This window comes from Dermacentor silvarum, chromosome 6 (assembly GCF_013339745.2).
Source record: "Dermacentor silvarum isolate Dsil-2018 chromosome 6, BIME_Dsil_1.4, whole genome shotgun sequence".
Taxonomy (NCBI): Eukaryota; Metazoa; Arthropoda; class Arachnida; order Ixodida; family Ixodidae; genus Dermacentor; species Dermacentor silvarum.
Genome location: NC_051159.1, coordinates 127,066,922 through 127,090,057, shown reverse-complemented (window position 1 = coordinate 127,090,057; position 23,136 = coordinate 127,066,922). Strand labels below are relative to the sequence as shown.

Genomic DNA, 23,136 nt, shown 5'->3' with positions numbered 1-23,136 from the left:
GAGAGAGAGATTGTGGTTGTGAAGAGGAAGAGGCGCTATTTTGTGAGCGAAAATTCCCGTATATATTTAGGTATACATATGCCACGCCTTTATTGCTATATCACATGCGGTATATGCGGATTATATTGCCACACCATTCTATCGCTAAGGTTGCTCATATTTACCTTGTCTTACATTCTTGACAAAGTTAATATTCCTCGGAATTTCGGGAATGACAGCCCACGAACAAATGTCATGAAACAAAACACCGACAGCACATGCCTTTTACGTTAAGTCTTCTCAGACTGAAACATTAAAAGTGCGAAAAAAAAAAATAACAGAAACCTGAAAAGGATGCAATCATTTTGGCGCGGCTGAGCATATACCTCCGGGATCCAACCTTATATCCTGTCGCGACTTGGAAATCAGTTGGATATAGTACTTGGTCAGACGCGGAATGGGTCGCCGGATCGTATACCGTGTCTCTTGCGAGCAGACGACCAGCTCATGGAAGCGAGGAAGCAGCGTCCCGTCGTGCTCCGCGCAAGAATCTCGATCTATGACGTAGACAATAATCGCGGATCCAGCAAAAGGTCACAGAGAGCCACTAATCATAACTAAACGCGTAGTATTGATGACGATGTCGCGAGCTGCTGTCAACTCAGAACAGCCGCTCGGATGTCTTCAAAACCATATTAAAATATGTTTAAGGCAACGTTTGCCATTGATACTCGGTCAGAGGTATCTATATATGTATGCAGCTTATGTAACAGCGCGAAAAAAAGGAAGGCACGACGATAGAGACAGAGTGAAAAGAGAGCGCTATTCGTCCCTTCCTTATTTTTCACGCTGTTACATATAAGTTGCAACGAACCAACTAGCCCAGCAAGCAACCATTATATATGCAGGATAATCGAACGACACAAACATCTACAGTTTTAAACTTAGGTGACAGTGGTGCTTTAAGAGTGACCTAGTTGGTTCATTGCTCTCATAAATACGGTCAACGGCGTGGAAAACAGTTGGAAGTCGGCGCCCGTGTGGGTGTGCGTATATTATACGTGACCCGTGTTACTCCTGTCGTCTTTCTTCCACGCCGTTGAACGTATCTATTAGAGCACAGCCAACCATGCAGGCTAATCCTGGTTAACAACATCTCTGCCTTTCCCCTTATCACGTCTCGCTCTCTCTCTCTCTCTCTCGATAAGTAAAAGCCCACCCATTCCTATTATGGTCGCGACGACTATCTGCGAAACCCAGAGTTTGACGGCAACCCTACTTGTTGGCAAAATGCATGTTGTCCAAAGAAGCGAACTGACGCGCCGATCAAAAGAGCAGTGGATGTACACGTCATTATATTCACTACTCTTTTGGTCGGCGTTTCACTTCGCTTAAGCTGTGTATGTGTCACGCTGCACGGTGGTCGCAAACGTCGCTTTCGATCAATTAGTCGCTCGTGCGGGTGTACTTTCTATAGTAGAGACACTATGGCGTCGCAAGGAAGTAATCTTGTCAATCAGACCTATGAAGCCGTAGTTGGTGTCACATGGTTCACACTTTCATTGACTTCGCCCCCGACGCTGCGACATAGGCGGCAAAGCATTCTTTAATGTTCTCCTTTATTTTATACTTCGTTCTTGATAACTTCTGCGTTTCACTTCAGAACACATAAAATGACATCAACAGTGACTACAGAAACAGTTTCTACTTTTCTTCGAGTTACAAACTTTGTCACAACCTTTTCTTTGGGGGTGGACGTGATTGCTAATTCGCAAACAGTTCACTCGAACTTCACTATTCACTTTCTGATCAGCAGACAAATAACGAACAATACGTTCGTTATTTGCCTGCTGATCAGAAAGTGAATAGCGAAGTTCGAGTGAACAGATTTTGGAACTATATATATATATATATATATATATATATATATATATATATATATATTCACATGTTCAAGGTATGCTCGCTGTTAGAATTCTCGCAACGCCATTGCTTTTGGGATCTGCTGCACGTTATAACATTGCAATATGTTGCAAAAAGGCTCGAAGGGAAATTCAGAGCAGATTACTACGACGAACTCAAAAAAATTACCCGCTTTTCTTCACTGCATTGGACGAATCACACTTGCATCGCGGACTAGCCGGCTTCGAGTTCACAAAGCAGGCAAGCAAAAGTCTGAAGGCGCCTTACGCTCTTGGTTGTTTGTGACAATAAGTGTTCACGGGCTTTGCCAAAAATGATATAGCCTTTCTTGCTCAGACGGTTTGTCCATGAAGAAAGCTCGATAGAGCTAGCAGCTATTTTTTAGTCGGTGAGTATATACTCGACGGCAGTTGAACGTCGCCGCGACTCTCACTAACGCTGGAACCACTCTCCTGCACACATTCCTGCAGCGGACACCACGTCGGCAACGCCTTCATTCCCTATATATACGTTAAACCGGCACTGAAACTTCGGGCGCCAACAGTAGCGCCATAACACACAGCGGACGGAGGAAGCAGTTTTCAGTAGGACATGCTGCGATTTCACGTCAATACACTCACCGTTCATCTTCAGACAAATGTGTCCAGGGCCTGCACCTGACTATATGCACCGGCGTGCTATATAGAACGTGAGCACACGCGCTCCTCAGAACGTGCATGGTCATGGTAAAGTGTGAAATGTGTAGGCCGGGGTAGAGTATATAGAATGCACGCTCTGATCCTATTTTTGTTTCCTTTACTTTTTTTTTTTTGGTCAACAGTCAGTGGCCGAGTGCTTGACTTCTTGCCTCTTGTTCTACCTGTCTATTCAGGTATACCGGTGCAGTTAGCACATAGCCATTCTTGTGGATGGGCCAAGAATGTTCACATACCCAGCGGAACATGCCCACTTGCACATTACCCAGTGCCCTGAGTTGCACAACTGGCAATGCATGCAGCGCGCAGCCAGCACCCGCAAAGCGGACAAAAGATGCAATATTAGAAGCTTTGCATTAAAACGTAGAATTTATTAACGCCGTCATGATGACGCCAATGTGTAATGACGTTGATTCTACAAAGAAGATAGATTTGAGAACTCCTCCCCCCACACACACACACACAAAAAAATTGGAATCAGGGCACACGCCGGCACGGAAAAAGCCTAAATTCGTATGCCATTATATTGTTGTAGCACGTTCCCGAATAACGGGATACCGGTATTGACTATATGACCATATATACATATACTATGGCTCACAAGATGCCATCCTGATCTGCAAGATCAGAAGCTCGTCCAATATTATACCCTAAACAGAAGGTTTACCACAGGAGCTATACATATATATCTAAATACATGTACGGGAACGGAGACGTCGTTACGTATATAGGCGTCCACACACACGCGTCGATATTTGTACTTCAAAAAACAAATACAAAACAAAGAAATCTCGTCAAAATTTAGACAGTAGCAAGCAGATTTTTGGTTAAGGTCGTGAAGTTTTTTTACAAAAACCCTTGAAAATAAAAACAAAAACTTACGCATCCACCTTACAAATCTAAATTAGTAACGACAAACTGATAGTATAATTCTGTGAACTGCACCTATTGACAACACCTCAAACGGGTAACATTGATGTCACTACACGCACTCTCCAATAAACCACAAATCTGTAATACTTTTTGCAAAACCCTCGTAGCACTATAAAAAATTTTAGCTAATATGTAAACTCGTACGCCACTTTTGTCCGCTTTTGGTGTTCTAACAGATGCAGCTTACAGAACTGAGATGACCGTATTTCGTGCAATATTTTTTTTAACTTACTGATTTTCGATAATTCCTTAAACATTATGAGCCCCTAAATGAAAATTCTGTTTCTGCAGTCAGTATAATTCAGCCTTTTCTCTTAAATGGAACAAATTTCATTAGGGTCAGTCTATATGGCGCTTCTGCATATTCATTTTCAACCCCACGCTTACACTTTCTCGCCCTGCAGTGGACATAAATATAGGCTGATGATGATGGTCATGATATAGCGCTTGTCTAATACGAACATTTCTGCGTTTTACATGTATTTGATGGAAAATCGGAGTTCATGCAACCCGAGCTGAAGCTTCCTCTTTAGGAAAATATTTCGCCATCGTCTACATGAGTTTCTTAGCGTACTCTGACACTACGCAATATCGGAATATAGAAAGTTCATCTTGGCTTGAACGTGGCTTACGTCACATGAAACGCGGTCAAGACGGTGCAACTACATGATTCCTGAGGTTAAGTTTCTCCGTGCAATATGTACATAGATGTTCTCGTATAATACCTGTCGCACTTACTTTTCCTCACATAATTTAACACGTCAATGATTATTACGGAGCTATATTAGTGAAATAGATATGCGGTCTGCGCAGAACTTCTCGTTTTCCTTCTAAATTAAGCGATCCGAATGCGGTATTGTTCATGCCTCGTGTAACTGTACATCGTATAGTCGTGGCGAGCATGTGTGTTTTAACAGTAATTATTCATAGCAATGTAACAAAATCAAAGGGCTACGCGTTGTTTCAGAAGAGCTAAGCTATATCGTGATCGACACATCAAACGTCATGGAAACGGATCTTTAAAATGCTTTGAATGGCTGGAAAAGATATAAATTCGACGAGCCCCATTATGGCCATTCTTATGCATGCCACATACTGCCGCTTGCGCTACTTTTCTCTCGACATATAAACGTGCCAAAATCCATGTCTATGAGTATAAAAGTGCTCGCACATTTTAAGCGGTAGCCGACCGTCTCAGTAATAATCCCTTCACTATGATGACGACAAAAACTCAAAGAAAACAAAAACGAAGTCAGGGTTTCTTCATTTCTTCCATGCCATTAGAAGTTTACATTGTATCCAGTCCTGAATGGTTGCATCTTGAAACACTCGTCCTATTTTGCTGTTTCCTGATTATATATATATATATATATATATATATATATATATATATATATATATATATATATAAGAAAAACATGACATAAATTCCTGTTGTCCTTGACATATTCCGGGGGTCTTTTTAATTTTTTTCCTTGTTTTTCTTCTTCTAATGTGATGGTATGACTGCATTTTAATAGTTTAAATACATGTTCAATCGACGTAACCGAACGATATTCGTTGCCCATTGTTATGAAATCAGGGGGCAGCCACGCTGTTCATGCAGCTGTTCAATGCAGTAACTTTATGTGGCTGGTGCATTTTCTTCCTCCACAAAGAAAAAGTAAGATATTAGATTAGTTCAAAAGATTGGATCCGATAAAACGCCCGTGTGCTTGCGTTGTAGTGCATGTTAAAGAACCCCAGGTGGTCAAAATTAATCCGGAGCCCTCCACTACGGCGTGCCTCATAATCAGAAGTGGTTTTGGCACGTAAAACCCCAGAAAGATAGGACACCCGGCTCTGGGTCTCACCGACCTACATTCGGAACAAAAAGTTTGTTCGCAGAGTTCAGCCGACCGGCATTCTACAGAGAAAAGCAGTTCATTACACGCAAGAAAAGGCAGTGCAGTGAAGACATTGCAATCAAGTATGCAACGTAGATGAATTTTTACGTATGCCACCTTCTTTTCTTTCCTTATTACGCAAAACTTTCTGATACAACGAACGACTAGCTATATAGGCTTAAATCACACCATGCATGCACGCCAAGTCGGACCGCCCATACTGCGTTCTTTCATCCTCAATTATATTTGTCCTGTTCTGAAGCCGGCGATGCGACCACCTGTGTCCAATCGGAGCGCTCAATACAGAGCGACTTCGCAAGCTCGTTTTCGGCTTCCCCGTGGCTCGTTTCGTAAGGGCGATGATCATCCAAGGGTAGTCAGTGACGACGAGCTTGTTGATGCGCAGCATTGAAATAAGGGCAACGAAGGCGCCGGTCGCCACTTGTATATAAGCCGCCGGTGTTCTTTAGCACCGCCGGGGACGGCGCGTCGATAACGCAAGTGCGCGCATTCCCTGGCACCAGGGTCAAGCTGAAGGCGCCTTGAGCGTGGAACGTGCCCGAAGGCACGCTCGCCTCACCAAACCGGCGGCAAAGCAACTTGGGAGGCTCCTTCAGCGTTCCACGCGGCAACGACTAGACCTCTGTGGCGAAAAATAGCCTTCGAACGTACAGCGACGAGTGAAGCACTAGAAAAAAGACAAAAAGAAAAGAGAAAATGAAGACACGTCAAGGTCTCCTCAGGTGTATAAGCTTGCCTGCTGTCTCACCAGGATACCTTGCCTCACTCTCTCTATAAGATGTCTTTATTTTTTTTTTTTTTCTTAGCTCTCTCTCTCGCTCTTTATTTTTTCTTGTGTTCTGCTTCTTGCTGCTGACGCGCCTCCTGGGGCGCGCGGAAATGATGCCCGTACATGCGGCTACGAACCCCACGTGTATAAAGGGGAACGAGGACTAATGGACGGATGCCTGATTCCTTGGTATGACTTCGATTAGCGTCGAACGACACGAAAAAGAAAGAAAGAAAGAAAGAAAGAAAGAAAGAAAGAAAGAAAGAAATGAGCACGAAAGGAGACGCGAGTCATGCAGGTAGTAGTAGGCGGATTAGCAACCGGCAGGCTAGAAAAAGCCTCGGAGGACGTGAACTTGGAAATGTAGGGTATGCTAATTCGGAAAACCGCGCCGGAAAGTCAGCCAAACGGACGTCGCCTCCTTGTTTTACCACACGCAAGCAGCGAGCGGACCACGAGGGTTGCCCTTAGAGGACATGCGGTGCCGGTGCTGGTGGTGTTTAGCTCGGGGGGTTGGTTGCAAGTGGGGTGGGGGGTGTTGTGGAGGAGGGGGGGGGGGGGGTGCGAAAGCGTCTCGCGACAGCGGAGCCTCCCCCCCACCTCCGAACCCAAGAAGGAGCGAGATAGCCTGATTGGTTGCCGGACGCCAGAGGGGGCGGAGCGGACCACGGAAAGGTATAGAAGGGAGGAGGGGCTGACAATGGCAAAAAGGAGAAGGCGAACAGTGCGAGTGTGCGCTGGCAATGCGAGGTCGAGGGTGCGTTTAAAAAAGGAGGAGGGGGAGAGAAAGAGTGTGTGTACGAGGACCAGAAGAAAAAAAAAAAGGGGGGGGGGGGGCAGGATAGACGAAGAGAGGAGAAACGAAGAAAACGGTTCGAAGAAAACCTAGCGCTGCTCGCTAGAGTGTTTCTCAGCCAACGACGAGACACATTTGGAACGCTTCGCCCTTTGTTGCGCGCCAGCGAAGAAGCCTGAAAGCGCGATGTACACCGCTTATGAGGGCGTTGATCGATCGAACCACCACCGGCGGCAGGGCAGTCGCGGCGCGAAGGGGAAATCGCCCGCCGCGCTCCGTTGCCCCGAGACGGAAATAAGCCGTCATCTCCGGGACAGACGAGCGAGACGTAGTAGTACGTACAGGCTCCAGACGTGAGGGCCCCCCCGTTCCGTGCGTAGGAAGTGGTTTCACCACCGGCCTATAGAGAAATGGGGAGGCCCAACAGCTTGATTTTATCTACCCGCATATCTCATTCGAGGGCTATAGCCATCGGGGAAACGGGTTTTTGTATAACAACAACAGCACGTGCTGACTCAGCCGAACCGCAACCCGGAAACAATAACATAAAGAAATTGAATTGTGTACAACACTTTGCAGGATACGAGGTTAGCCACCCAGAGCCGTTGCCCGCAACTTCCTGCCTGTTGGAGCTCCACAGCCATCCAGTCTCAACCAGTCTAGCCTAACCGATACTGCGGACGCCAGACTCAGACTAACAAACGCGTAGCCTGTATACACATCGGTGAAGATAAAGACGTTAACCTTGGGTGCCGAAATACTGGGCAGTTGGAGCACGCAAGTTCTCTAACTGTACTTGAGGAGCGAGGTATCTATAGAGCTACAGCTGATACGCGGAAGGCAAGACTATTGTCTAGACGCATTTGGCTCTACATATAAATAGGGTGTCCCAGCTGTAACGTAAGTCAATCTGTTGAAAGAAAAAAGAAATCACGGTGCAAGATACGATTATAGTATACCTACGGTGTTCGACCGTCGGACCTCTTACGATCGAATGCCATAGGACTTGTAATCGCATCTCGCACCATGTTTCTCTTCTTGTGTGTGCTTTTCTACTCTTTCTTTTTTATTTTTCTTTCACCAGCTTGGCTAACGTTAACTGGGACAACCACTATAGATACGAGCGCAGACTATAGCGCAACCACTTACATCTAAAGGCTATCCCATCAGCCCGGCTTTTCCAGCGAGGCAGAACTGCAGCTGTACGAAACGAAAATTATCGCAAGCTGTTCGAAGGGTGTCGATACAACGCGCTGCACTACACGAATGCATTAGTGTGCAAATCGTTAGCATAACGAACACTCAGAATATATTACCGGAGCTAAAACAAGCGCTAGAACAGCAATTACTTACCGGTACGTCGACGGACAGAATTAAAGTATAGTAAATAACACACTAGCGCCGCGACCAAACTAGGTAAAATGTATTCAATTCAATTAAAGGACCTTTCGGCGACATCTTACTTTGGTTGGCGCTGTGTGTATTATTTTACTATGATCTTTCCCGACCAGACGGGATTCCGTCACGCCCTCGAGTTCTTCAGAAATAAAGTGTGAATTCGCTCAAGTTAATGAGACTCACTGGAGAAGGAAAGAAACGGTGGAGATGCGACAGCATGTCTCTCAAAAGCTTGCAAGCAAACTTCTAATTTTCTAATTGTGACCACGTGCATGCAGTCTGAATAATCTTGTCACCGAACGTGAGCTAAGAAAGAAATACGCATACATGACCCTTCATTACAATGAAATCGGTCGCTATGCGATCCATTCAGCGAAGAAGTTTCTAGGAAGAAGTGTAATAAAATAGTTTTTCTTGAAACGCAATAAAGCTTTAAAAAATAATAAAGAGAACGGTGATAACCGTAGACTCTTAAACATGGTCTGCATTGTAAAATCGTCCGATTCGAAGAGCGCGCGTATATGCGCCGCCTATATATAGACCATGCTTTGACGGAAAGAAATAGATACTTTAAATAATTTCGTCAATAGACAGTTCATAGACCAGGAATGTACTAAAAGAAATGGGCATGTTAAGGACTGTTTTCGATACGCTGACTACAAACAAGGAACAGGCTAAAAGAAATCGACAACTTAATACGGACTCTTTGAATAGACTCTCTATAGGCAAACAGTATACAGACTAAAATAAATAGGCGCTCTAACGACTTTTGTCAACACACTGTCATAGACAAGGAATAAACTAAAGAAATAAAGAGCCAACCTAAAAACTTCGGTTAATGGAATGTACTCAATCTGCATGTACGTGGACAGGGAATCGACTAAAATGGCAACATAGCGACTACGGTCTATTGGCGATCTGTAGATGATTAATAGAGAGAAAAACATACAGAACGGCAATGCAGTCGTCTATAAGAAGTCCATTGACAGTATCTAAAGTGGATAAACCCATTTTTGTAAGCGTATAGCGCCATCATCGTCATCATGCAAAGCATTCAGAATATAGTGAAGCCCCTCTCTTTCTATAGACGTTTAAATATTAGAAGAGGGAGCAGAAAAATTACAAATCTCTGCTTGAACTCGATATGATGGAGCATACATATGGATATTAACAACAGTTCTGACCTTCGTGAGCGGTGCTTTTCCTATATAGCTGTGATTCGTATACACGCGATGATTACCATATGCATCGCCCAATAGTCCGCGGCGTCTCAGTACGGCATTTCACTGCTGAGCTTGAGGCCACGGGTTCGATTCACGGCAGCCTTACATTGTCAGCGAAATGCCAGCAGCACTGGGAATGCAAAAAGCCTTGGGTGCACGTTGAAGAACGTCATGTAACCAAAACTGAACGGGAGCCCATGCCCTATATGCGGCGTGGCTTTGCAATATGACCACATTCAACAAAATACTGCCTTATAAATGCCACAATATGGAGTGATTACTCATGAGTGCAATGACTTATCGCCTTCAGGCGATAAGTCGTAATATAAAAGTAATATATTTATCGCTTGGAAACTTAGAAACGTAAAGAGTAATACAAGAACGACTGTAGGAGCCACAAGATCGAAGATTAGACAATTCCATGTGTCCATGTACTATACCAACATTCTCAAGGAATAGCTGAAAAATCACAGCGCCAATGTTCCCTCTAGTAGTTTTTTGTATAAGAGGATACAACTAAAAAAAAAAAAAAAAAACATCAGTTGGCAACAAGGGCACACGGACCGCGCGGGGTTGTGTTACTCCGCCAGCCAATCACAGAAGCAAACAAAAGCGTCGTCATGCGACCTTTTCAAAATGACGTCGTACTTGATACGACTGTACTTGTCGTACTTGTACGTTCCGCTATAATAGACGAGTGAAAACGTATAAAATTAATCGCTTATAACTTTATGGTTACCGCCTTATTTAAGTAACAGGGAAAGTTTGAAGTACGAACTATTTGCAGCCTCGCGGAGGAACAGTGGCTGGCGGTTATGAGGGCGTGGGCGGGGCTTCACTGCAGACTTAAGCTGTATCCGACTACAGAAAACTGTACGGTTAAAACATGTCAATCGACAAGTTTCCGGGCTCTATATGAGGTTCGAAAATGTGCAACGCACAGACAGCGCGAATAAACCAGGCTCCTATACGGTGCCACTGCGTGCAGAGACCAAAGGTTTTCCCTGAAGCAGCAAGCTTCTATAGCAGGCGACGCCGTTACAAAACTTCTCGTGTCACGCAGATCTGCCGCATGAACGGGCTCGCGCAGCGAGAGCGCAAACGCCGTCGCTCTCCACGAGATATGCATATCAGCAGAAGCATGCGCGTGCTCCAAATTGCAACTGTCGGTGCTATCGCAGCGCCCACATATATGCAAGCGGCTCGGATATGCGTTATCAGCACCTCCTTCTGCATATGAGCGCGCGCTCCCGAGTGCCTCGACCGCTGCACGCACGCAGATAGCGAGACGCCTTTTTTTTTTCTTTTTTTTTTCTTTTTGCACCCGGAGTCTGCCGTTGTAAAAGAGGGTTCAGCAGCCATACACAGTATGCGCGAGCAAATACTTCACCGGCGCTTTCCCTGTTTTTTTTTTAAGCACTGAAGTACCTCCGCTATACGGATCTTGCGCACCACAGACGGACACGCGCTGCTTTCAAGTGCGATATATATCCGTTAAAAAAAATAAAAAATCCCGCAAATAGTTGAACGACCTTGGTGAGGGGTCCCCTGCCAATAAATTATCGTATATACGTATACGTCACAATGATGGGATGGGGCGCAACTTCACAGTATTATGTATGAAAGCCGGAGTGACATATAGACGAAGTATATGGAACCTGCTTCACGAGGGAACAGCCCTCTACGGGCGAATTTTCTAATGCTTGCCAGCACCGTGGTTGCAGGTAACACTATATACTCGTAGTACCAATGCATCGATTGGCCTCGTCGGATTATACGTTGTCCTGTGTCCTGCTTTTGGGCTGTAGACTTAATAGTATGAAGGAGTACCAACTATATGGTGTAATTCATAGCGGTTGCTAACACAGTTGTCATGAGCGAAGTTGCAATCAGATAAGCAATATGTAGCTCACTGCACGTACCCAACTGCCGCATTAACACTTCTAGTATGCCATCACCACACAAACAAAATGGAAAAGCTGACATCTTGAGAGTATAGATAGGGCATGAAATATTTTCACTGCTGCTGACTGGAGAGTTGAGCACGGTTCCATGCTCCTGATTCCGTAAAATGTCCTGGAAAACATTCCAAATATTCGCTGCTTGAGCTGGGCAGAAAATGCCATGATGTTAACGCGTCAATCATTGAGTGAGCGCTATTCTGACGTCGATTGTAAGAACTTGAGCCAGAGGTTTTCATGAAATATTTAAAGTCGAGAACGGTTTTCTCTAATATAAATGTAAGCATGTCGTTTCTAGTATGTCGTAAGTAGAACATCTACGTATTTTACCTGGACTTTTCTCGCGCTATACTTGGGATAATTTATGTGTGACTCATGGTGAGTGACACCGTGATACGGTGCAGTCTACGCCCACGAACACAAGATACACGAATTGCACATAACGAAGGTATCACATGCCAGATATAGAGATCAACTTCTGCCTTTGGAAATATTCTTTTCCCAGAAATTCGATCGCCAAATAAAATAAAAATGTTCAGTTTCGCCAAGAACGCAGAACGCCATGCCGATATGGTCCATGGTCATCACTGACGGTCTCGTGATTTCGCGCGTTATCTTATGGCAGTCGGGATGGCTGCGACATCTGGGTATATCTGCTAAGCGGTTGGATGCGGCACCGAATGTTTTCGTTTAAAGCTATAAATCACTGCAGGGTGTTTAAATTGTTTAACTGGTAAGAGGCCATAAATATTATTTGTTCTTTAACGCTACACTCTAAGCTTTATTCCTGACATTGTTATTGACACAACGCGGTTTCTTCAACGCGGGAGTTCTCGCAGATAGCGGTATACTTAAATCTAAATGTTAACCTATTTTGAAACCTGCGTGTCGGTGAGGCAACAAAAAAGACCCACCCTTGATGAACTAATACGTAAGCTTTCATTGTTCATCGGATCAAAGCCAATCAGAATCACAATAAACCAAATAAAAACAATTTGATCCTGGAGTTTCGTAAGCTTTAGGGAAAGCGGATTACACTAAATCATCTCCTTCATGAAGGAAGATCTAATTTTCCTTAAGACGGAGAAGCAGAGTTAAAATTGTCTACTTTTTTGGCAGGGAAATATTAGCGGAAGAGGAAATCAGTAAATGTGTAATAAGTATCTGAATACTCTATTTCTTTAGGACACGTGTCCAGATCACCAAATGTTGCGTACACATGTAGAAGTGTTACCAAATCCAAAATCTCATATTATGGAGTGGCGACTCTACCGTGACAACGACTAATCATTGCGAAAGCAAAGAAGATATTGTACAGGAGCAAAAGCTCGCAACCTTACCACAAGCTCAGCTATGCTTTGAACCATGAGTTATCATTTCGGAGTGCAAATTTTTGAAGAGATAACATAAAACATTTAGCATCACGGTGATGAAGTTTCGTTGGTCAAAAAAGTCATTTAGTCTGTCACAATCGCTGGGCATGCTATATGACACAAGCCTCACGTGTGCAGCCGATAACTGCACTACCCCTTATCCTCATGCTGGCTTTAGCGCCAATGCGGAGACCCGTGTACAAACATAGACACTATAAGGACAACATGCCGGTTATGTTTCAGAAGCTCTCAGCTTAAGATATAATGTCTTAAGATAAATGTCATCACAGCAGTTACTGAGATCCACCTGCAATTTTCAAGTTTCAAGATTATTTTCTTTTTCAATTTTAACCTGCGTTCATTTACTAGCTACCTTTACTCTTTTATTTAGCGCGAATAAAATTTCTTCACAAAGAACACGTTCTGAGCGCAGGAAGTTTGAGTAGTGAACTAACGTTGCGAGGCATGCATAACGAAGCCCAAGAAAGAATCAAAGAAGTCACAAACGCACGCTTTCAAATCCAGAGGAATCCACGTATGCTGTCAGTGCACGATGGCAGAACGACTGGTGCGCCCTCTAGCAATCTTTGTGCAAATGTGCTAACGGAAACGCCTCTTGCAGAGCGTTAATTCCGGCATGACCTAAATACGGACGTCCGAGGTGGCCATTTGTCTGCGCCCCCCACCGACATCACCGCGACGTGCTTGGCGACGACCACGTGGCCGGCAGGGCTGAACTATATATGCGGCGCTGTCAGCTATCGCCAATCCTTCACCACTGCGGTGAGAAATGAAGCCGCAGTCCGCGTTCGCGCAAGCCCAGAAAAGGGAAGATCCGACGAACGTGACCAGAAGTATGCATGCAGACGCTGCACAAGGCGTTTTAGACAAATGAGAAACGCCCGTTCGTTTCAGGCACGGCGTTAATGACGAAATGTGCGCCTATACTCTTGTAAAGGCATACATCCCTGCGCTGAAAAGAAGGATTACACCCAAGGATAATGCAGTAACGGTGCGCTCTCTCTCTGAGTTTAATAAAGAAGCGATGGCACTATTGGCGATGGCACATGCTCTATAGAAAGGACGTGCATCGCTAATCTCGTTAAGCCTTAAGCTTACGAGATGACGTGGCAGGCTATGCTCGTCGAGTCTGTATCACTATGCGTGAAACGTTGTGCGTTCCCACGCGACCTAGAAGCTAACAGCGCAGTGCACGGTACGCCTTGCCGAATGACCCAGTGGATCACCTGCCTTCATGTACATCTTGCACGTACGAAACAGCCAGGTTATACATGCAGCTAACCTTCACAAAAGCACAACCTGTGAAAGAAAACACAGTAGGCAAACGATTTCTGAGCGGGAGAAAGGTGGCTGTAGATCTGACTGATTCTGTCGAATAGTACGTCTCGATCGACGAGCTATGAGGCTTCCGCGCATGCGGTAATTCCTTTCTTTAGGCACTGCCATTACGTGCCGCCTTGCCGGTTAAACCGGCAAATATACATATGTCACTGAATGATGACCGACAAAATAGTGCCAGTGAACATATCTGTGTTCTGCGTAATAAAACAAATCACAATATAAAACCTTAACATATAACGTCGAATGTGGAAACGCGCGGAAGTGACCATTTTCCCATCCTTGTAAATCACCCTAGTATGCACAATGATATCAGGCGTTACAGCAGACTAACCAACTGGAAAGCTTTTCGGAACCGCCTAAAGGATCAAATTAGTCAACATACAACTGTTGAAAATTTTACTAAATTTTTGCAGGATAATGTTAACATATGCACAAAGATGGTCTCAATTCCAAGACATTATGCTGCAGTTGACGGAGAGTATGAACACCTAAGAGCCATCAGACGCCAATCCGAAAGAGCCTACCAACGGAGCGGAAGTTTAGAAGCATACAAAAACGCTCAGAAAATTCACAATGTAATGCGCAGACACATAGAAAATTTAGGCAAACGGCGCTGGCGCGATTTCTGCAGCACGCAGTCTCCTCACACGTCTGTCCCAAGAATTTTTCTAGTAATTCGCTCTTTAAAAAAATTAAATTATGGGGTTTTACGTGCCAAAACCAGTTCTTATCATGTGGTACACCGTAGTGGGGGACTCCATATTAATTTGGACCACCTGGGGTTCTTTAACGTGCACCTAAATCTAAGTACACGGGTATTTTCGCATTTCGCCGCCATCGAAATGCGGCCGCCGTGGCCGGGATTCGATCCCGCGACCTCGTGCTCAGCAGCCCAACACCATAGCCACTGAGCAACCACGGCGGGTAAATTCGCTCTTTAAGCGGCCCTGTAACACAGAGCTTCCCATTTCGTGCTCTCGCTGCAGCCCGGGACACATTTGAGACAATAGTTGCAGATGAATTTTGCGAGCTTATTTCCAAACCTGCGTTTTCATCACAATGTGCAGAATTTGATAATTCAGTAGTGTTACCTAAGCAGAAAACAAATGCTTGCTATTGGGCACAACATTCTCAATTAGATCCTGCATTCACAATAAGCGAGCTTCAATGTGCAATTGCATCATGTCGCCAAAAGTCTGCTGCTGGGCCGGACGGCATTACATACAATATGCTAAGAAACCTCGGGCCGACAGGTACAAGTGCTCTCTTAGACATCTATAATAATCTATGGATAGAAGAAACTGTACCTGATTCTTGGAAAGACGTTCGAATTATACCAATTTTAAAACCGGGTAAGACGCCCTTGTGCCTTGAATCCTTCCGCCCAGTTAGTTTGACAAGTTGTTAATGCAAGGTAATGGAGAAAATGATTAACACGCGACTTCAGTAGTGGTGTAATGAAACGGGTGTGTTGTCCAACTACTTAACAGGTTTTAGAAAACAGAGATGCACAATGGATGCAATATTGAATATAGTAACCTGTGTGGAACACGAACGTGCATGTGGCAACTTGACGATAGCAGTATTCTTAGACATCAAGAGGGCATTTGACACTGTTAGTCACGTTCATGTTCTGCTGAGTATGTTAGAACTCGGAATGTCCGGCAGGTCCTTGCGATAGGATTTCTGAATTTTTATCAGGTCGCAAAATATTTGTTCAGACGAGCGAAGGAAAGAGTGCTGAACATGTTGTCAAGCAGGGAGTACCACAGGGAAGCGTACTCAGCCCTTTTCTTTTTAACTGCGTCATGGCTGATTTAGCGAGAAGACTGCCATCACAGTTGAAATTTTCACTGTATGCAGATGATGTGTGCCTTTGGACATCTGGAACTAACGTTCAATTACTTCAGATGACGTTACAAGACGGCATAAATATTATTAACCACTTTTTGAGAGAGAGAGAGGAATAGTGCTATCACATGTGAAGACAGCTGTATTGCCCTTTACTCGGAGGCAGTTAAAAAATGTCACTCTTAATCTGGAAGGACAACCTCTAATGATAGTCAAACAGCATCGATTTCTTGGAATAATACTTGATCGGCAACTATCCTGGGCACCCCACATAAAAAAACTCGAAAATGAGATCAATGCGATAGTGACTGTACTTCGCATACTCACTGGCACATCATGGGGTGGATCAGTATCAACCCTGTTGACTGTTTACAATGCATTAATACGACAAAAAATGCGTATTTCGCGCCGCGCCCATCTTGCACGGACTTTCGCACACGTCAGAAGAGCGACTTCAAAGACTTTTAGCTAGAGGACTGCGCATATGTCTAGGAGTTCCACGAGCGACTTCTCGCCGTCTTGTAATAGTTGAGGCTCGCCAATCACCGTTTCCAGTTATGAGAACTACAGAAACATGCTGGCATTATTTTCGTCTTCAAACACAGCATAAAAACCACCCATTGGCTCTAGACATAATGAAACGAGATAGAAGTTATGTTCATAAAAAATTCAGGAAAATCTTCATATATTGCCAAGAAATGAATTTTGGAACTCAGATGTCGAATATCCTCCATGGGTGCTTACTCGTCCAAAAATCGAATTGTCAGTAGATGGCATATTCAGAAAAAGAGGCATGTGCATTCAAGCTGCTCAACAACTAGCACTTTACCAGATTTATATGTGGTATTCAGGATACATACACGTCTATACAGATGGCTCCAGTGCAGCAACCTCGTCAACTTCAGCATTCTATATACCACACCTCAATAAACAAGAATCATTTAAGTTATCTCGTGCGACTTCCTCCACAACGGCTGAACTGTTCGCAATCCTATGTGCGGTCAAATTTATAACTTCAGTACGAGATGCGGAAAAATCGGTAATTTTCTGCGATTCACAGGCGGCACTAATATCACTCTGCAGCACAAAAGCAAAAACAATCAGTGATAGTATAATACATGAAGCACTTAGAGACCTCACAAAGGCAAGCCAAGAGAAGCATGAAATAAGATTGCAGTGGATACCTGGACATTGTAACATTCCTGGCAACACAGCAGCCGATGAAGCAGCATGACAAGCACGAAGGGCATAAAATCTTTCAATGTATGCACATTTCTGCGCTACATCGCTGCATACACTACTCATCACCAGTCTTCCGTAGACAAACACCATGCATGACAAAACCGTGATGATGCGATTTCGCTCCCAATATCAAAAAATGAATTACGCTGCATTATAAGGGCAACATCTTTCAAAATGTGTAGAAATACGTGGTTTGACCAGAATTCGAAGAGATCTGATTTATACCATATCGATCCGCTTACTGAACTCAAATTTCCATTGTCATTAGACAGAAATATGGAAACCCTTATTCATCGATTAAGGCTAGGCACTGCCTACACAAAACATTTCTTACATAGAATTGGCCGTGCGGAAACCCCCGAATGTGATTGTGGATTTGTAAATGAGGATATATATCACCTCCTTTTAGATTGCCCACATCACGACACACCAAGACGCCGACTTAAATCAACTTTAATGGCATTAGACAGCAGACCTTTCAGTTTAAGGAAACTTTTGGACCCTTGGTCAACAACGGCCTTGCAAAAGAGCGCTCTAAAAGCGTTAACAACATTTCTCGAAGAGAGCGGCATTATTTTCCGTTAGTAACGCTTATAATGTCCCTTTTATTTTAATGTCGTTGTATATGTAAATGTGTTTGTGGATTATGTTATGTTTATTATTCTGTTTTGACTATATGTGATAATGATTGACACGATGTGTGCACCACCCGCTGATTAGAGACTGTATTGTAAGGTGCCACATTATTATTTGTATTCTTGAAACTTTCTTCTGCAGTGCCGTGGAGTGATTGAACTTCTTCATTGTATGTATATACCACGTTTTTTTTTGTTTGTTTTTTACGTTGTCGTGTTGCTGTGCAAACGTTGCTTGTATGAGAAGGTTATTTGACATGTATTCTTGTATGTTGAACCCTGTACATTGTAGGTTAGACCAATTCAAGAGCTAAGGAGTAGCCGGCGCCTTTTTGTGCGTCAACATCTCCTTATATCATATCAATAAAAAAAAAAAACGTCGGCTCATAGCTAGTCGTACATACCGGGAAGGCAGGAGGGGCAAGTGCTGAAAAACATGCTCACATCTACGTGTACGTGCTTTTCACAAATATATTGAGTCTCAATATTGCTCAACAAGGCTCAATGGTACTCAACATTATTCAACATTAAGTCAACAGTCCTTAGTCAATGTCTTTGCTGTTGTAGAGTGGTCAACCACTTTATTGTTGAGGTATTGCTGTGTGCGTTCAATAACTGTTGATATATTATTGAAAGGATATTGAGTCAACAATTCTTCAACAATCTGCCAACACTGTGACATTTCGATAGTCAGTTTTTATAAGGGAGGTGCCTCTAAAGTACGCAGACCTCTTAGTGGCGTACGGGCTTCCGCACTTTCTTTTTTTTAATTTCTTCTATTTAGACTATCAATTCATGGACCATTCAGTATATATGTACCCCTGGGCATACGCCTATTCTTGGCCAGTCCTCCAGAATGAGTACAGTATGTGCCGCTGCGACACGAAGGGCATAAAATATTTCAATGTATCCACATTTTGTGCACTACATCTCTGTATACACTTCTCATCACCAGTCTTCCGTAGACAAACACCATGCATGACAAACATCATTCGTCGTAAATTCATGTCAGAAACAAGAGAGGACGTCGCAAAAAAGATTGTTTTTAAGAGTAACAAACGCTTCGGCTTGTTCGCAAAACCGTTTGCGAACAAGGCTAACCTGTAATACTTTTTAACCACCCGTTTTGGCCGATGTCCTTCTCTTCCTTTTGACATGTACGCTAGACAGTGGTACCAGACTCAATTGAATTGGTCTTATGATATTTTCAAGTTTGCAATCTTGTTTCCTTTGGAACTATTCATAACGAGCGACTTAGATATTCGTTTTATTTCGGAGTTTTGTTACAAGTAAGGTGAATTTGATTACACTAGAGGAAAAGAAGGCCGCAATACTAATTTTAAGGTTAGAAGCATTCACTGAGTAATGAAAGAGTGAAGGAGCTTACCGTTTGCGAAACCACCCCAACTGTCGTCTGAAAGGTTATGTTCATTTGACAGTTTTCACACCACCTGCAGAAAGTTCAAAGCGAATTAAGACATGCGTAATCATCCCGCGACTTGATTTTGCTATAAAGAACGCAGCCATCAGCACAAAGACCAATTATTGTACAAACTGTGCACGGACAATAAATCAATTAAAATAGAAGAAAGCGTGGAGATCCTAGTACAGAACCCTGGGATAAGTCAGGAGATAGAAGTGCTGCAGATGAACCACAAGACGTACTGAAGACGATTGTAAAGGAAATTAATTATAAAGTGAAAAGTGAAGGATTACTTATTAAAAGGTTAAGTTTATTAGGTAGTTTACAGTGGATGACGATGTCTAAACGTTTGGACAAGTCTGAATAATGCGTCAACCTGAAAACCAAAGTCAAGAGCAAGAGAGATGCCGTGAATGAATTCTGTCGACTAAGTGTTGGTCCTGAATCGGCAGGGAAAGCCGTGCTAAGCATCAGAGAGGATATAGTTAATTCAAGAAAATTCGTGATAGATTTGCAGATTATGCCCTCTAGTAACTTGCATGAGTCAGATGTTAAAATATAGGTCTATAAATTAAAAAGGATTGCTGCTCGCTAGTCTTGTACGTACATGGGGATAACTTTTGCCATTTTCCAAGATATGCGTACAGTGGATGACGACAGTGATTTTTCATAAATAACCGTAAAGTATTAGCTTGTCCAAAGAGAATAACGATTCAGAGACATGTTATTAACGTTATCCGCTATTATTAACGCTAGATGACAGATTAGAATGCACATTTAACATAGAATTTAAGACGCCTTGCTTAAATGTAAAGGCATCGTGAATAGAAAAAATAAAGACAAGAGGCAATCTAAAGTGCAAGAAGAAATGTCTTAATTTTCTGCAGCAAACACCAACTTGAAATAGGCGTTGATTGCTGGTGCAATCAACGCCTGCTTTCAACGTGCGCTTGACTACAGTTGGAGTTTCGTTTAAGATAAATGCACAAGCAACACTGATGTCGTCAACGGTGGAGAAGCACGCCCTCGTCATTCTTCTTTTTTTATTGCTTCTTTTCATAAATGTTTATATGTAATAGCACGCAAACAAAGAAAGGTACCATGTAAATGCGACATCGCGTCTAAAGTACGGGCAATCTTTCGATAACGCGTTGCAGACTTAAGCGACGACACATTCCTGAACTCCCGCCCGATAACGTACTACATATTACTCGCAGTAGTAGTAGTTGTACTTGCCCTTAGTTTCCTTTTTCACGTTCTCAAACATTGTAACAAGTGCTTTTCAGGTGAAACGACGAGAGAAAAGGACATGTTTTCGTACAGTGTACAACATCGTCACATTTATGTTTACATATATAGAAGACTCCCGACTCACAATAAAACGCAAGAAGTTGGTCTATAATAATTAAGCAGCGGTCTTCTTACAGTCCCTCCCTGCCTTCGATCCCAACCAGATACCGGAAGATGGCACGATGGTTTGTATGCTTTATCAGCAATATAACGTGTGTGCTGTTTCTCTCGGAATTGTCTAGTGCCCGGTTCGTCCGATGCGCATGTGCGTGCAACTTTTGCGCTCAGCACAATGATAAATATTCACTGGAATACTGCAGGAGTTCATTTCATATACACTCTGCTAGAAATGGCACTACTGCCAGCCATGAACAAAGTCTCAACGTCCATGAAGGCTTTTCGAAACCGCATGCGGGCTAAGTGTTCAACAAGGAACGAACGTGTAGTTCCAGAACGTCTGTCATCCCAATACCAATTAAAGCCTGCAATTAGTAAATAAGGAACATGCACGCTGTTTCGAAGCGCTGAACATATGACTAAATTTGTTCAGTTGCTGCAATTAATGGCGAATGGCATTCTTGTTTAAACCTAGCCAGACGAACTTGACCAAGTTCTCGACTAAGCATAACCACCAGAGTGATAACCCCTTTAAAGAACCCTGAAGGCTCCTCATCAGCTCACTTGATGCTATATGATTCGCAATTGGCCCTGGAGAAGAGATTCTCTTCAATACTAGAATGTAGTGGGCAAATAAGCCCATTCTTAGGCTTGCTGAGAGTTCGAAACATGCGCTGGCTGCTGCCGCATTTCAAGCTATCCACGCATCCACAAGTGTTCCAACTATTTGTCTGCAAGTGATCTCATGATAGTGCGAGAAAAGAGCTCCCACTGTAAGGGCGCATTCACACTTTCGACTAGACGAGGTCGCGCGACCGATTGCGACTGGCGACCAGAAAGCTACTCAAGACGAACGATGTTCACACTCACAAATGCGACCGACGAGTCGTTAAACCGAAATGTCTCGCGATATGCCGTTCACGTCTGCTTGCAATGTCAACTCAGCGTAAAATAAGCGTCAGCGTATACGGACGTCCTGTTCCTTCGCATCTGATTGGTTCAGCTGTTCTGCGACTGCGGTCGCGCGACTGACAAATCGAGCAGTGAGCGAATGGCCCGAAACGGTCGCATTTCGAGAAGAGCGACCATTTGAGACTACTTGCGACAGGTCGCTTTGCGACTAACTTGGTCGCGCGACCTTGTCCTAGTCGCAAGTGCGAATGGACCCTTACTCTGTACCTTGCTTCTTTGTACTGCTAAATGAAGTATAATCTTCCCCGTGCAGAATAATATGGTGAGACCAACCACATGCCCGACCATTTATAAGTGCGAGGCTTTTCCAGCAGAGCTGGAAAATGGCACCCATGACACCCATGATCACGTTTTTTTGTCGTTCGACACTCTCGACATAGCAACTGCACAATTTAGAAGACATGTCAAAACTAGGTCACCCATTTGTTTTGGTAAAAACGATTCAAAATTTCCTAGCTACATCGAATCTTGCCTTCATCCTTAAACTATATATATATATATACATGCGGAATATCGCCAGATGAAGGGACAAATTTGAATGAGTGGCAGTAATGCACCTCAAGCAACTGTTTCTTCGTGCACCATACCACAAATATCGTGTACGACCTTGCCCAACAACAAACTCTCTCGCCAAAAAACTTAAATCTTTGTCCAGACCTTCCACAACTTTGACAAACACAACGTGATCGTTCTACGGTGCAGAAATAAGGAGACAGTGCGCACGGTCCAAAATGAGAGCGCCGATGAAAATCTTAATGTTAAAATCGCCTCGTTTATGGATAACATTTACACGATGCTTTCAATGACGAATGGCAATATAAGGTACACAGCCAAGTAGCAGACACTTGCTGATAACGCCCACCTTAAAATACCACAATTGGGAAATTGTTCTAAAGCGCATCTCTGCTGAATCACAATGTTTTCGCATCGTATATATACAGGGTGTCCCAGCTATCACGCAGCACGATTTAAAAAAAGAGGAATGTCGTTACGCGAAGCAAACCTAGTGCGTATTGCTTCCAGTACAGTGTAGTAGCCGCCAGTAATTTTTTCGTTACTGAGATTTAATTAGCTCATTGTAATTAATTATCTAACTCGTTAAGTACTGTCCTAATTACCAAAGTGTCAATGAGAAAATTGTAGAGCAACATGAAAAACTCCCGATACAGCTTTCTGTTGCTCAATAAGTGCTACATAAAAGTGTTTTTCCGAGTATGAAAGAAGCCCACGAATACGCGCAGAATTGCCGCGCGACTGGCCACTCGAGGCACTTTGCGCGTATTCGCG

At 43.6% G+C, this 23,136-nt stretch overlaps 1 protein-coding gene across 2 annotated transcripts in view; it reads right to left on the bottom strand.

Moving 5' to 3' along the window:
* Positions 1 to 23,136, bottom strand: part of LOC125946399 (uncharacterized) — a 176,959-nt gene that overhangs the window by 146,069 nt on the left and 7,754 nt on the right. For both annotated transcript variants that reach the window (XR_007467555.1, XM_049669461.1), the window contains exon 2: positions 19,435 to 19,498. The gene's annotated coding sequence lies outside the window, so the exon portion shown is untranslated. The remainder of the gene's footprint in view (positions 1 to 19,434; positions 19,499 to 23,136) is intronic.